This window comes from Manis pentadactyla, chromosome X, assembly GCF_030020395.1.
Source record: "Manis pentadactyla isolate mManPen7 chromosome X, mManPen7.hap1, whole genome shotgun sequence".
NCBI lineage: Eukaryota > Metazoa > Chordata > Mammalia > Pholidota > Manidae > Manis > Manis pentadactyla.
The window spans coordinates 122,628,916-122,641,852 of NC_080038.1; the positions used below are offsets into that span (position 1 = coordinate 122,628,916).

The following is a 12,937-nucleotide window of genomic DNA, read 5'->3' on the forward strand; positions in this document are numbered from 1 at the left end:
TGTGACCTTTGTAATGTCCCTACTTCTACTAACTTTGGGTTTCATTTTTTCTTTTTCTAGTTTCTTTTGTTGTGAGTTTAGACTGTTTATTTGGAATTTTCTTGTTTTTTGAGGTAGACTGGGATTGCTATGTACTTCCCTCTTAGAACTGCTTTTGTGGCATCCCACATATTTTGAACTGTTTCTGTTTTCATTTGTCTCCATGTATTGTTTGATTTCCTCTTTGATTTGTTAATTGCTCCATTGATTATTAGAAGCATGTTGTTTAGCTTCCATGTCTTTGTGGGGGGTTTTTGGTGTTCTTCTTGTAATTGATTTCTAGTTTCATAGCATTGTGATCTGAAGAGGTGCTTGATACAGTTTCAGTTTTTTTTAGTTTATTGAGGCTCTTTTTGTGTCCTAATATGTGATGCATTCTGGGGAATGTTCCGTGAGCACTTGAGAAAAATGTGTATCCTGATGCTTTTAGATGGAACATTCTGTATATATCTGTTAAGTTCATCTGATGTGTCATTCATTGCCTCTGTTTACCTATTCTGTCTGGATGATCTGTCCATTGATTTAAGTGGGGTGTTAAAATCCCCTAATGAGATTGTATTGCTGCCTGTTTCCCCCTTTAGTTCTGTTAGTATTTGTTTTCAATATTTAGGTGCTTCTTTATTAGGTGCATAGATATTTACAACTGTTATATCCTCTTTATGTACTGATGCCTTTATCTTTATGTTATATTCTTTTTTCTGTTGTTATTTCTTTGTTTTGAAGTCTGTTTTGTCTGATATAAGTACTGTTAATCCTGCTTTTTTCTCCCTTTTATTTGCATGTAATATCTTTTTCCATCCCTTTCTTTTTAGTCTGTGTATGTTTTTAGGTCTAAAATGAGTCTCTTGTCAGTATTGTATAGTTGGGTCTTGTTTCTTTATCCATTCTGCCACTGTCTGTCTTTTGATTGGTACATTGCGTCCATTTACATTTAAGGTAATTATTGATAGGTATGTACTTATTGCCCTTTTATTAATTGTTTTCTGGTTGTTTTTGTAGTTCCTCTCTGTTTCTTTCTTCCTCTCTTATACCATTTTCTTTGTTTTCTTCAGTGTTATGCGGATTTCTCTTTTTTTTTCTTCATTTTTTTTGTGTTTGTATTATAGGCTTTAGGTTTGTGGTTACTATAATGTTCATATTTTCCTAAGTGTATAATAGTCTATAGTAAGTTGATGGTCACTCTAACACATCTAAAAGTACTACTTTTTTATTCTTCTTCCTCCACACTTTATGTATGTGATGACATAATCTACATCTTTTGTGTATCCTGTGACTGATTTTGTATATAGTTGATTTTACTTTTTTTTAAAACTTCATACTTGCTTAGTAAGTAATTGGTTTATTACTACCTTTACTGTATGTTTATTTTCACTGATGAATATATTTAGGCTTAAGGACATTTGTATCTACAGAAGACCCTTTAGCATATACTATGAGGCCATGTTAGGGGTGGTGAATTCTTTTACCTTTTGTTTATCTGGGAAACTTAATCTCTCCTTCAGTTCTGAATGATAACCTTGCCGGGTAGAGGATTCTTGGTTGTAGGTTCTTCCCTTACAATACATTAAATAGTGCATGCCACTCCCTTCTGGCCTGTAAAGTTTCTGCTGAAAAATCTGCTGATAGCCTGTGGAGTTTCCCTTATAGGTAACTGTCTGCCTCTCTCTTGCTACTTTTAAGATTCTCTCTTTATCTTTAGTCTTTGTCATATTAATTACTGTATGTCTTAATGTTTTCCTGGGTTTCCTTTTGTTAGGGGCTCTACGTGCTTCCAGGAACCTGGGTGTCTATTTCCTTTCCCGGATTGGGGATATTTTCAACTGTTACTTCTTCTAAGAGACTTTCTACTCCTTTGTCTCTCACTTCTCCTTCTGGAACCCCTATTATGTGAATATTGTTTTGTTTTGAGTTGTCACACCGCTATATTATATTAGCATTTTCTCATTTTTAGAGATTGTTTTTTCTCTCTGGTCCTCAGCTTCATTGTTTTCCTCTTCTCTAATATCCATCTCATTGATTATCTCCTGTACTTATAGCAGTCTATTATTCATGCCTTCCATTATATTTTTCATTTCAGTTATTGTATTCTTCAGCTGAGTGGCTGTTTTTCAAATCTTCTACTTGTTGGAGTCTTCTCTGAGAGTGTCAGTACTTTTCTGTAGATCAGTGAGCATCTTTATGACAGTTACTTTGAAATCTTCAAGAAGATTGAAAATCTCCATTTCATTTAGCACTCTTTGTGGTGTCTTATCCTGTACTTTTGTTTGGACCATATTCCTCTGCCTCCTCATTTTGTCAGGGTTTCTGTGTTTCTTCCTTTGTATTAGATAGATCTGCTATGCTTCCTGGTTAGAAAGTAATGGCTTTATGAAGGTGTCCTGTGGTGCCCAGAAGCTCAAGACTCTTTGCTCTCACCAGTGCCTTGTTCAACTTTGTGGTGGACCCCCAGTTGCTGTTGGTGGGCTGTGGGTGGGACCACCTTTCTGCCTATCTGCTGGCAGTAGCCAATCTCTGTCAGCAGAGGCTGATAGGTGCCTCTATGGGCCCTTTGAGTGCTATGAAGCACTTCTGCTTGGATCGTTGTGGGAAGGCTGCCCTCTGCTTGCCAGGCAGCAATGGTGGTTGCTGTTGGGTTAGTGGGGTGGGTGTGCAGGAGATTGTGACATGGGGCTGAGCTGCCAGCAAGGGAGATGGAGTGTTTGGAGCTGGCTCTGACAGGTGCCTCACCTATTGGGCTGAGAGAGGGCCAGGAAAGCTGGGATGGCCTCCCTCTGCCTGCCAGGCAGCAAAGTCTAATGGCTGCTTGGTCAGGCTGGCCAAGCAGGCAGGTGGGTGTGCAGGGAAATACATAGGGGCTGAGCTGCCAGTGAAGGAGATGGAGCATTTAGAGCTGGTTTCCCTGACCAGTTGGACTGAAGGAGGAATGGGGAAGCATCATCCACCTGCCCTTTCTCCTCCAGAGAGAGCTTCCTCTGACTTCCATCTGTCTGGTACACTTCCCACTGCTGGTTCATCTTTCAGACTGCTGCCTCTGTGTTGGGTCTCAGGAAGACTGGGGGAGCATTCCTGTCCTCCACAAGTGCCTGGAGTCTCAGCTTCCCAGACTGTTCCAGTGCCCCCTGGTGTTGAGCCCCACTAATCACCAAAACCCAGTGCAATGTGGACTTGTGTTCTCTGGGGCCAGGTGTGCAGAGCTCCTGAGTGCTTGCTTATCCCCTCTCCCTCCTGTTTGTGGGCTGGGGGAAGGGCTTGGTTCCTGATCGATCCTGGTCCTGCCACCTTACCCTTCTCTGTGTAGTCTTCTCTTCACCAGGTGTGGTGGCCTGATCTGCATGCAGTCTTCAGGTCATTTTCAGGGTTAGTTGTATTTGCTGGAGGCACTTCCTTGGTGGGCCTGTGGGAGGTTTCCACTTTGCCTTCCTACTCCCTCTTTTCCATCCAGTCTCAAATTATGTATGTTTTTACAAAGTACCTTATGTATTTAACACCAGATATTATTTAAGTGAATAGTCTTCCAGCCTGCAGTTACTCGTAGTCACTTCTCTCTCTGATTGTGTGTGTATTCCTTAAATTGGAGGTGCATAGTTGTAGGGAAGGCCCCCCCTTTCTCTACTGTTCTATGAGGACAGCTGTCCGCTGCTTCACCCCAAATACACCTGGCATTGTATGGAGCCAGATATGTCTGGCCTTGAGAAACCTGAAAACACAGCATGTTGTACCCTTAAGAAAGGAGCTAGATAAGGGCCCTGAAGGCCAGTCACCTGGCCATGAAAGCCACATGCATGCACGTCTTCAGTACTTCTGTAACCATGACTTAGCACTGGTAGCATATAAGAAGTACAGTTTTGTGCAGAATAAAGTGGTCTCTGAGCACCCTCCATGACAACTCCTGCTGCCTTCTTTGCTTTTCGCATTGCCCCAAAACCTCAAATGCAACCCCTGGATTCCGACAGTAGTATAGGGCTTTCTAATAGTATGCTGATCCTCAAAGCTTAGCATGTATCAGAATCACCTGGAGGTCTTCTTTTTTTTTTAAATTTTTTATTAAGGTATTATTGATATACACTCTTATGAAGGTTTCACATGAAAAAATGATGTGGTTACTACATTTACCCATATTATCAAGTCCCCACCCCTACCCCAATGCAGTCACTGTCCATCAGTGTAGTAAGATGCCACAGATTGACTATGTCCCTTCACTGTGCTACACTGTTTTCCCCATGATCTCCCACACCATGTGTACTAAACATAATACCCCTCGATCCCCTTCTCCCTCTCTCCCTACCTGCCCTCCCACACCCCTCCCCTTTAGTAACCACTAGTCCCTTCTTGGAGTCTCTGAGTCTGCTGCTATTTTTTTCCTTCAGTTTTGCTTCGTTGTTATATTCCACAAATGAGGGAAATCACTTGGCACTTGTCTTTCTCTGCCTGGCTTATTTCACTGAGCATAATATACTTGGAGGTTTTCTTAAAACACATTTTTGGACCCCATCCTTTGAGTTTCTGATTCAGTAGTTCTGGGATGGGACCTGAGAATTTGCATTTCTAACAAGTTTCTGGGTGATCTTGATGGTGCTGATCCAAAGATCATACTTTGAGAACTGTTCTAGTGTATTACCAGTTTTGGTTTTTATTTCAGGCTTAACAGAGGGGCATGGCTCTATAGAAAATTTTTATATTAATGGACATATTTTGTTGTCTTTAAAATTTTCTTTGATTTTAGAGCACTGCTTTAACATGCTCACCTGACATACTTAAGTGTTTTTCATAGCACCTACACTGTTAAAGATAAATTCCTTGGTCCTTTTTTTGCATCCAGCTGTCATTAATGGATTCAGTTGCTTATGACAGTAATAGCTAACACTGTGCTCTTACTCTGTGCCAGGCCCTAGTCTAAGTACTTTACGTGAAGCAGCTCATTTCACCTGTACCAAACCCTTTGTACAGGTTAAATAATTTGTTCCAGGTCACACAGCTATAATGCAGCAGATTCAAAACAGGTAATCTGGCTTCAGAGGCCAGGGTCAAAATCTCCATGTTCCACTGCTTATACACACATAGTATGTTTGAGGAATGATAGGTTATCTAAATTTTTCAGTTCTTGACAGTCCTTGGTATTTAAAAATATATCTGTTAGTGGTGTTTTGAAATCTCTCATCTTTGTTTTTATCTCATTCTATATAGTTCATGTCAACGCTTTTCTTGTTTTATTCAGTTCATTCTTAATACTTTTTTTCTCTGACTGCATGTAGATATTTGTGGAGAATCTGCCTCTGTCCTTTGTGTTCTACTTTTTTCCTAAGTTCATTTCCCTTTTTTTTTTATTGTTTATTTCCATAGTGGATACAGCATATCTCAACATCTTTGTATGGACAGCTCTGTTCAGATACAGTGTGAGTGAATTCTCATATCCATCCTAAGTATAGCCTCATTTAGGAGACCTCTACGTTTTCTTCTGAGATCATATTACCTATCCAAACTAGGCATGCCCAGCCAAGGGTTTATCCAACTCTCTTGGGCTTTGACTCCCTGACCCATCTCAGCATAGTTCTTTTGAAAGACAGCAACCCTCGGCAGCTGGTTCTCCCTTTGCAGGAGTCCAGCTGGGCTTCTACAAATAAGGGATTTTCCTCAGGCTACTTACTTACTTTGTAGACCATGTTGCCTAATGGATTTTGTTGGTTTACCTTCCTTGGTCGATACTGCTTCTGGGGATATGGGTTAAGGGCAGGAGCCATACCACATTGTCTGTAGTATCAGAATCTTTGGGTGCGTGTGTGTGTTTGTGTGTATCCCCTTGAAGTTAGTAGTGTAGTTTCCTCTTACTTGGTTGGTCGTAAATTTGGGGCATTAAAAAAAAAACCCAAAATAAGAACAAATACTTTGTTCATTGCATTGGAGGTCGGAGGAGAGAAATTCTGTTATTATGCTAAACTCTATCATCTTAATTCATTTGTCTGGCTAGGCTCTTTATATGGCTATTTCTTATGTTGGCCTTTGGTAAAAGCTGTGGTGCTGTAAATTGATTCACAGGTAAAGCTTAGAGAAAGGTAGAGTCAGAGGGGTCAGAATATACCTTAGATTGGGTGTTAGATGAAATTAGGAATAGTGATAATGATATTGTAGTATTGTGGAAGAATGCCCTTATTCTTAGGAGATGCATACTGAATTATTTTGAAATGAAATACCATGACTGCCATTTTTAAGGTCAGTCACAAAAACAGCAAAATGTTAATTGTTGGCTCTACAAGGTAGATATAGATGTTTATGGACAGTATATGATCCATTCAACTTTCATGTAAACTTGAAATTTAAAAAAATAAAAATTTGTTGCTAGGGAGAGAATGTACTTCAGACTATTGATTCTAAAACTCTAGTTTATGAACCAGCTGCTTTAGAATTTTGGCTTGGTGTTTACTATTTTGTCTTTCATCAGCTATTGGGGGAGGGAGAGTCTTTGATCCAGTTTCATTCTGTTAAGGTTAGAGCTCAAAAGTAATATTCCTCTTAGATGGTGCTACAGGGTTCGAATACAGTGGAATTACACCGTACCTGGGCTTTATTTGTGTGAATGTGGCCAGACTCCTTCCATCAGAGTACTCAGTGTTTATGCCTTAGAAGAAAGGGTGAAGTTGGAGGCATTGTCTTCTTTCAGTTTGGTTCGGTTTCTCAGGTCTCTTGGAGAGCACCTTACCACATATAGTGTGAGTCTGTTTTTTAAACTAAGTAATGTGGTTTCATGTGGCAAGCCTATCACTGCATTTCATGTTCACATGAATTCATGTTCACATCTCATGTTCCCCTAACTGTGATTTCTTCTAGTACTAGTGGGGGAAAAACAGTTCTGTGTTGGAATGACATGAAAGATAATGTCTCCATATACTTTAGACATGATTTGAAGGATTTTTAAGGGTAATTGTGAGTATATGTAACTTTTATGTGTTGACTATAGAACCTAACTTGCCTGCAAAGCATCTTCTTCATTTAAGGCTGTCCTCCACAAAGGGCAATTAAAGCATTAGAAATTGATCATTAGTTAACTGGGTTCATCAGGATGAGCTGCTAGTTACCTGCTAGTTATGTGACCTTATGCTGGTCACTTTTCTAAGCCAGAGGTGGGTGCTAATATTACTGGCCTCATCTAGTTCCTGGGGTTGCCATGAGGCTCGCATGAGATACATGTAAATATTAATTAGACACTAACATGAATTAGGTATTCAACTTTAGAAAGTTAAAAAAAAAAGGTGTCATGAATTCTTCAGATCATAGTAATTTTCTTTATTAAAGTATTGTTGATATACAGTCTTATATTGGGTTCAGACCTACAACACAGTGGTTCAACAGTTACCCACATTATTAAATCCTCATCCCTGTAGTGCTGTTACTGTTTGTTAACATAGAAAGATGTTACAGAATCACTGACTGTACTCTCCATGCTTTACTATTGTCCCCATGACCAACTTATATTGTGATTACAAATTATTGTACCCCTTTATCCCTGTTACCCCCTCTCGACAGATCGTAGTAATTGATCACTTTACTTTTGTAAGTTACCACTACCTAGTTTTTTATGGTTTGTTTTAAAGTACTGATAAACTTTAATCTCTTTCTGTCTTTGAATATTAGGTGCCACTTTAAAGTAGCAGCTTCATTTCTCTCATGAACAGATTTGATTTTATATAGGAATACCTTTGGCTTCTTTATGTTGTAGTAAACAGACGGGTTTTTTCCCTCTCATTGTTGAAATTCATATTATAAATTAGTAACAAATCAAAAATTTATCAAGAAAAGGAAATTTTTATTGGTAGGGTTTTATGAATAAACTAGTGAAGGGTAGTTACAGTTGTATCTGTCTCCATTTCTAAGTAGAAACAGATTTTCAAAAATATTTTCAAGACAATCAAAACCTTATATTATAATTCTTACTGTCCAGGTAGAGACAGACACTGCTATCATTGACACAATTTAAGCTCCCCTATGTACTTTTGCAGTTATAAGCCTTACACAGAGCAGAAGAGGAACTGTAGGGTTGGAGACCAAATTTAATCTACAACGTGCTTGCTACTAATAAGCCTGAGCAGAAAGAACTGTTAGGATGTTTGTATTTGCACTTGTCACCTGTAATCATTGGTTTGAACTAAGGTCACCTTAGCTATTACTGAGAATGTTCATGTGACAGTTCTAATCAAGGTGTAGAATCATAGTTAAGGTAATTACAAGTAGGATCTTTCCCATTAGTTTTGCTTTTTACCTAAGAGAGGTATATAAACATACACAAGGATAGGCAGATATTAACTATTAGGCAACTGTGGACTCTGTGTACAAACAGTATAATTTTTGAAAGTACATTTTATACAAGAAAGAAAAGTAGAATTTTTAGTGTGGACCAAATGCACACTGTAAATGAATGATTCAAACCCTGTGCCTCCTTTCAGAGACTGTTTTCTGCAATTGAACCTCAATTTTCAGTTTCAGAAAAAAAACCCTCAAGTGTGAAAAAGGGAGATAACATTAAAAAATATTTGTGAAAATATTCACCTCTTGGAGATTTGGCCGTTGTTTGTGCAGGACGTAGTAGATGCTCCCTATATGTCCCTTTGGCTCTTACGCTGGAACCTTACCATTTCTGTGTGTGCCAGCCCAAGTTTCAACCTCTGGCACCTGTGTCTCTTTTCAGTGTTTGTTGTGGCTCTGGGAGCCTGCCTAGGTATTGCAGGAATTGGTAGCTGGAATTGCTGGGGAACTAACTCACCTTGCCCTCTCTCTCCAGCTCTCAATCAATGAAATGACAGAATTTGGTGTATAACTACCTGCCCTCAGATGGGATAATCCTGCAGTGTATTTCTACAGAGATCTTCAGAGTCCCCAGAGGGATTAGGTTCCAGTTACCCAGAGGAATAATTTCCTACTGGTGGTTTCTTGGATTACTTCCCAAATGAACTGTGCCTGCACTTGAATAGGGTCTGTTTCTGGGGGAATCTAAACTAAAACACAAGGGGATATTTAAACAGGTAACATATTAAATCCTTAATTTTCCCTAAAGATAGATTTACAGGGCAATTTTTTGTTTTACAACAGACTTCTATTATGAACTCCTTTTATAAAGAGAATTCATTTAAATAAATCACATATTCATGTTAAGTGCACTGAAAATACCCATTTTTATACACAGCTTGGTAGAACTATGCTTGTATAAAACAGAGCACACTGTCATATCATAACCTGTGTTCTAAGTAAAATACAGTTTACCCTTGCACAATGTGAGATTGGGGGTGCTGACACCCAGCACAGTTGAAAATCCATGTATAATTTTGAGTTCCCCAAAACTTAACTACTATAGCCTACTATTGACCAGAGGCTTTACTAATAATATAAACAGTTGATTAACATATTTTGTATGTTATATGTATTATGTACTGTATTCTTTACAATAAAGTAAGCTAGAAAAATTTTTTTCAAGTTATAGCAAATCTTCATTGAAAAAAATGTACATGTAAGTGGACACTTGCAGTTCAAACCTGTGTTGTTCAAGGGTCAGCTCTAATTACTTCTATGAATTTTTTGAAATTCATCATAGCTATTTAGCAGTTCGTTTGCTATGTTTTAATATTTAAACCATTCCCACAAGTCATTTACTACAGTTTGACTGCTGCCTATGTGGTAGGTAGGGAGACCATGTACTTTTATAAACCAAGATTCTCAAGATTGAAAGGATGTGCTGTTACTTACACTGAGGTAAAAAGTGAGAACCAGCACATATGGTCATCTTGTGTGTAGGTGACCATATTATTATTTTTTATTAAGGTATCATTGATATACAATCTTATGAAGGTTTCACAGGAGCAACATTGTGGTTACAGCATTCATCCATGTTATCAAGCCCCCCTCAACACACCACTGCAGTCACTGTCCATCAATGTAGTAAGATGCCACAGAGTCACTGCTTGTCTTCTCTGTGCCCTACATTATGTGTGCTAATCATAATGCCCCTTAATCCCCTTCTGCCTCCCTCCCCCCTCTCCCCTTTGGTAACCGCTAGTCCCTTTTTGGAGTCTGGGAGTCTGCTGCTGTTTTGTTCCTTCAGTTTTGCTTTGTTATACTTCACAAATGAGTAAAGTCATTTAGTACTTGTCTTTCTCTGCCTGGCTTATTTCACTGAGCATAATACCCTCTAGCTCCATCCATATTGTTGCAAATGGTAGGATTTGTTCTTATGGCTGAATAATATTCCATTGTGTATATGTACCACATTTTCTTTATCCATTCATCTCTTGATGGACATTTAGGTTGTTTCCATATCTTGGCTATTGTAAATAGTGCTACGATAAACATAGGGGTGCATATGTCTTTGAATCTGTCATCTTGCTTTCTTTGGGTAAATTTCTAGGAGTGAAATTCCTGGGTCAAATGGTATTTCTATTTTGAGTTTTTTGAGGAACCTCCATACTGCTTTCCACAATGGTTGAACTAATTTATATTCTTACCAACAGTGTAGGGAGGGTTAGGTGACCGTATTATTAATCCTTTGCTATCTTAGTACAGATTTGTACTGATTAAGAATGAAGTGTATTGGAAGATACTACTTTTTCACTTAGCTTCTCTTTCTGTGTTTTCATAAATGTGTCAGCATTGCTGGTTATTTCTAAGTGTTTGATAAAATCTAAAGAGTTTCTGATTGAAAGATAAAAACAGGGATTTCAATCAAAACATTGAAGGTGATTGAGTTATCTCTTCTCCAGGTTTGGTAAACTCAACTTCATATAACTTTTAACCTATAGGTTATATTTTCCTATTTCTGAGTTATTTTGATGGGTCTTATTTGGATCCTTTCTAGCAAGAAGATTTTCCTTCTAGAGTATTTTTAAGACATAAATGTGGAGTTCTTAGCCTAGTACAAAGCACATAGTGTAATAAATGGTAGTTAATAAGAACAAGAAATAAAAGGAAGGTGAAAATAGTGCCATAATTTATTTAGATGTAGCTTTAGGTTCCAATCTAGTATTTTTCATTTTTTTTCTGTTTATGTGATAAAGTATAATCTGAAGCAACATTTGAAATATTTATAGGTTAGAAGTGCTAAAAAACGGATGTTAGCAGTAAAGAAGTACTTTATTTAGTAATTTATTTCTTGATGCTCCAAAAGCCGCCTCTTGATGGACGTGCATTCTTTTTGAGCCCAGCTCCTTACAGTTCATTGTCAGGTGTAGTTTTTACCTTCAAGAGGTCATCAGAGATAGTAGCTATTTATATCTATCTTTGTCAGTTCCTCAAAGTAGGATCTCTGTCCTGTTAACCTTTGAATTCCTAGTGCCTGGCACATAGTAAGTGAATGAATGAGTGTTGTCTTTTGTTCCTCTCCCTCTGTTCTTTCCATTTCCTCCTGGCCTGGCTGTTCAATACAACTTTAAGTGTTGTATTGTGGGAATGGAGAGTATTATATTTACTGTGAATTTAAAAGCAAATGAAGTTAAACTAAAAGAGAAAGGAAACATCAAGGGAGTAGAATATCTCCTTAACAAGAGAAAACTACTTTTACCAGCATATACCTCTTGATTTATTTTTTCTTCATCGTTGTTATAATTAATGTTTGATAAAAATGTTTCTTAGCTGCTCTTCTAGATGGTTTTATTGTGCTTTCTGTATTTCTTTTTTTCAAATTTTCCTACATACGAAATACAGAGAATTGACATACAGACATTAGAAACTCATATAAATATCTAGTAGGGAGTTAGGACAGCTTAGTAACTAAGAAAATGTTTTATTTCTATGGAGAAAACTGTGTAGCTTTATTAGGTTTCTTCACATTGTCATCTACCAGGAAGGGAGTAGCTTAACTGCTATACTGTATACCTAGTTCTTCGAATTATGACCTCCCCTTATTTCTGCCTCCCAACATATACTCTATATGCCGTCAGAATTATCTACCCTCCCCACCCCCAACCAAACAGAAGAAAGCAACAACCTAGTTTGTTTTCTGCCAGGTCACTCCTTCATAACCTGATGCCTTATTTGCTGAGCAGGATATATGTTGATTTAGTAATTGTTGCTGTGAAAGGGCCTATATCTTTTTAACCTGCCAGTTAAAAAAAAAGTATTTTTTCCCATCAGGGTAATACAGCAGTCTCTAAATTAGTTTATGTGAAGATCTTGCACAGAGGTTTGACTTCCCGGTAGTAACATCTGTTAAATTATTCACGCATGAAAACATACATGCACAAAATTCCCTTAACTGCCAAGGAGATAAGCTTGTTAGCTGAATTATCAGCTTTTTCCCCTCCCTGACTTGGTATATAGCTAAAACCTTCCCTGAAATCAATTGTCCTTGAGTATCAGTGCTTCAGTAGTCTTGTTGGCCTTTGCACAATCCTCTGACCTTCCACCTGCCTATATACACAAGTGTTACTATTTCATTCAGAATGACCAGTCAGCATTGTCAGACGAGGTGCTTCTGGCTGTCATGCAAATCACTGGTATAATAATGACCAGGTCTTTTTGGTTCAGTCTGTTCAAGTTAGGCAGTGGTTTTGTCTTTTTGTCAGCAGTGTTATTAATATTTTACGCTTATTTCTCAGTGATGGCTAAGTATTGTTGAATTAAAACATAGTTTTAAATTTCTTTGGGTTTAATTTTTTTTTTAATTGTTGCCTTAGTGTTAGGTTTTATTCTGTAGAGGCAAAACTAGAACATCTAGATGGGAAAATGCAGATGCATCACAACTAAATTATATTGGCTGTGGTTTTAGGATGCTTTCGTTTGTGATAATGAGGTTGAGAAAATAATTGGCTTATAAAATTGACATTTAAAATTCATGAATGTCCCAAATTATTTGGAGGTTAGAAATACAGATAGAGTCTAAAAATGTTAATTGGTAGTGCTGGCTATTTAAAATCTGTATGTG

General features: G+C 37.9%; 1 protein-coding gene across 11 annotated transcripts in view; it reads left to right on the plus strand.

The window, feature by feature from the left end:
• THOC2 (THO complex subunit 2) overlaps window positions 1–12,937 on the plus strand; it is a 123,627-nt gene that overhangs the window by 69,580 nt on the left and 41,110 nt on the right. The window lies entirely within an intron of this gene.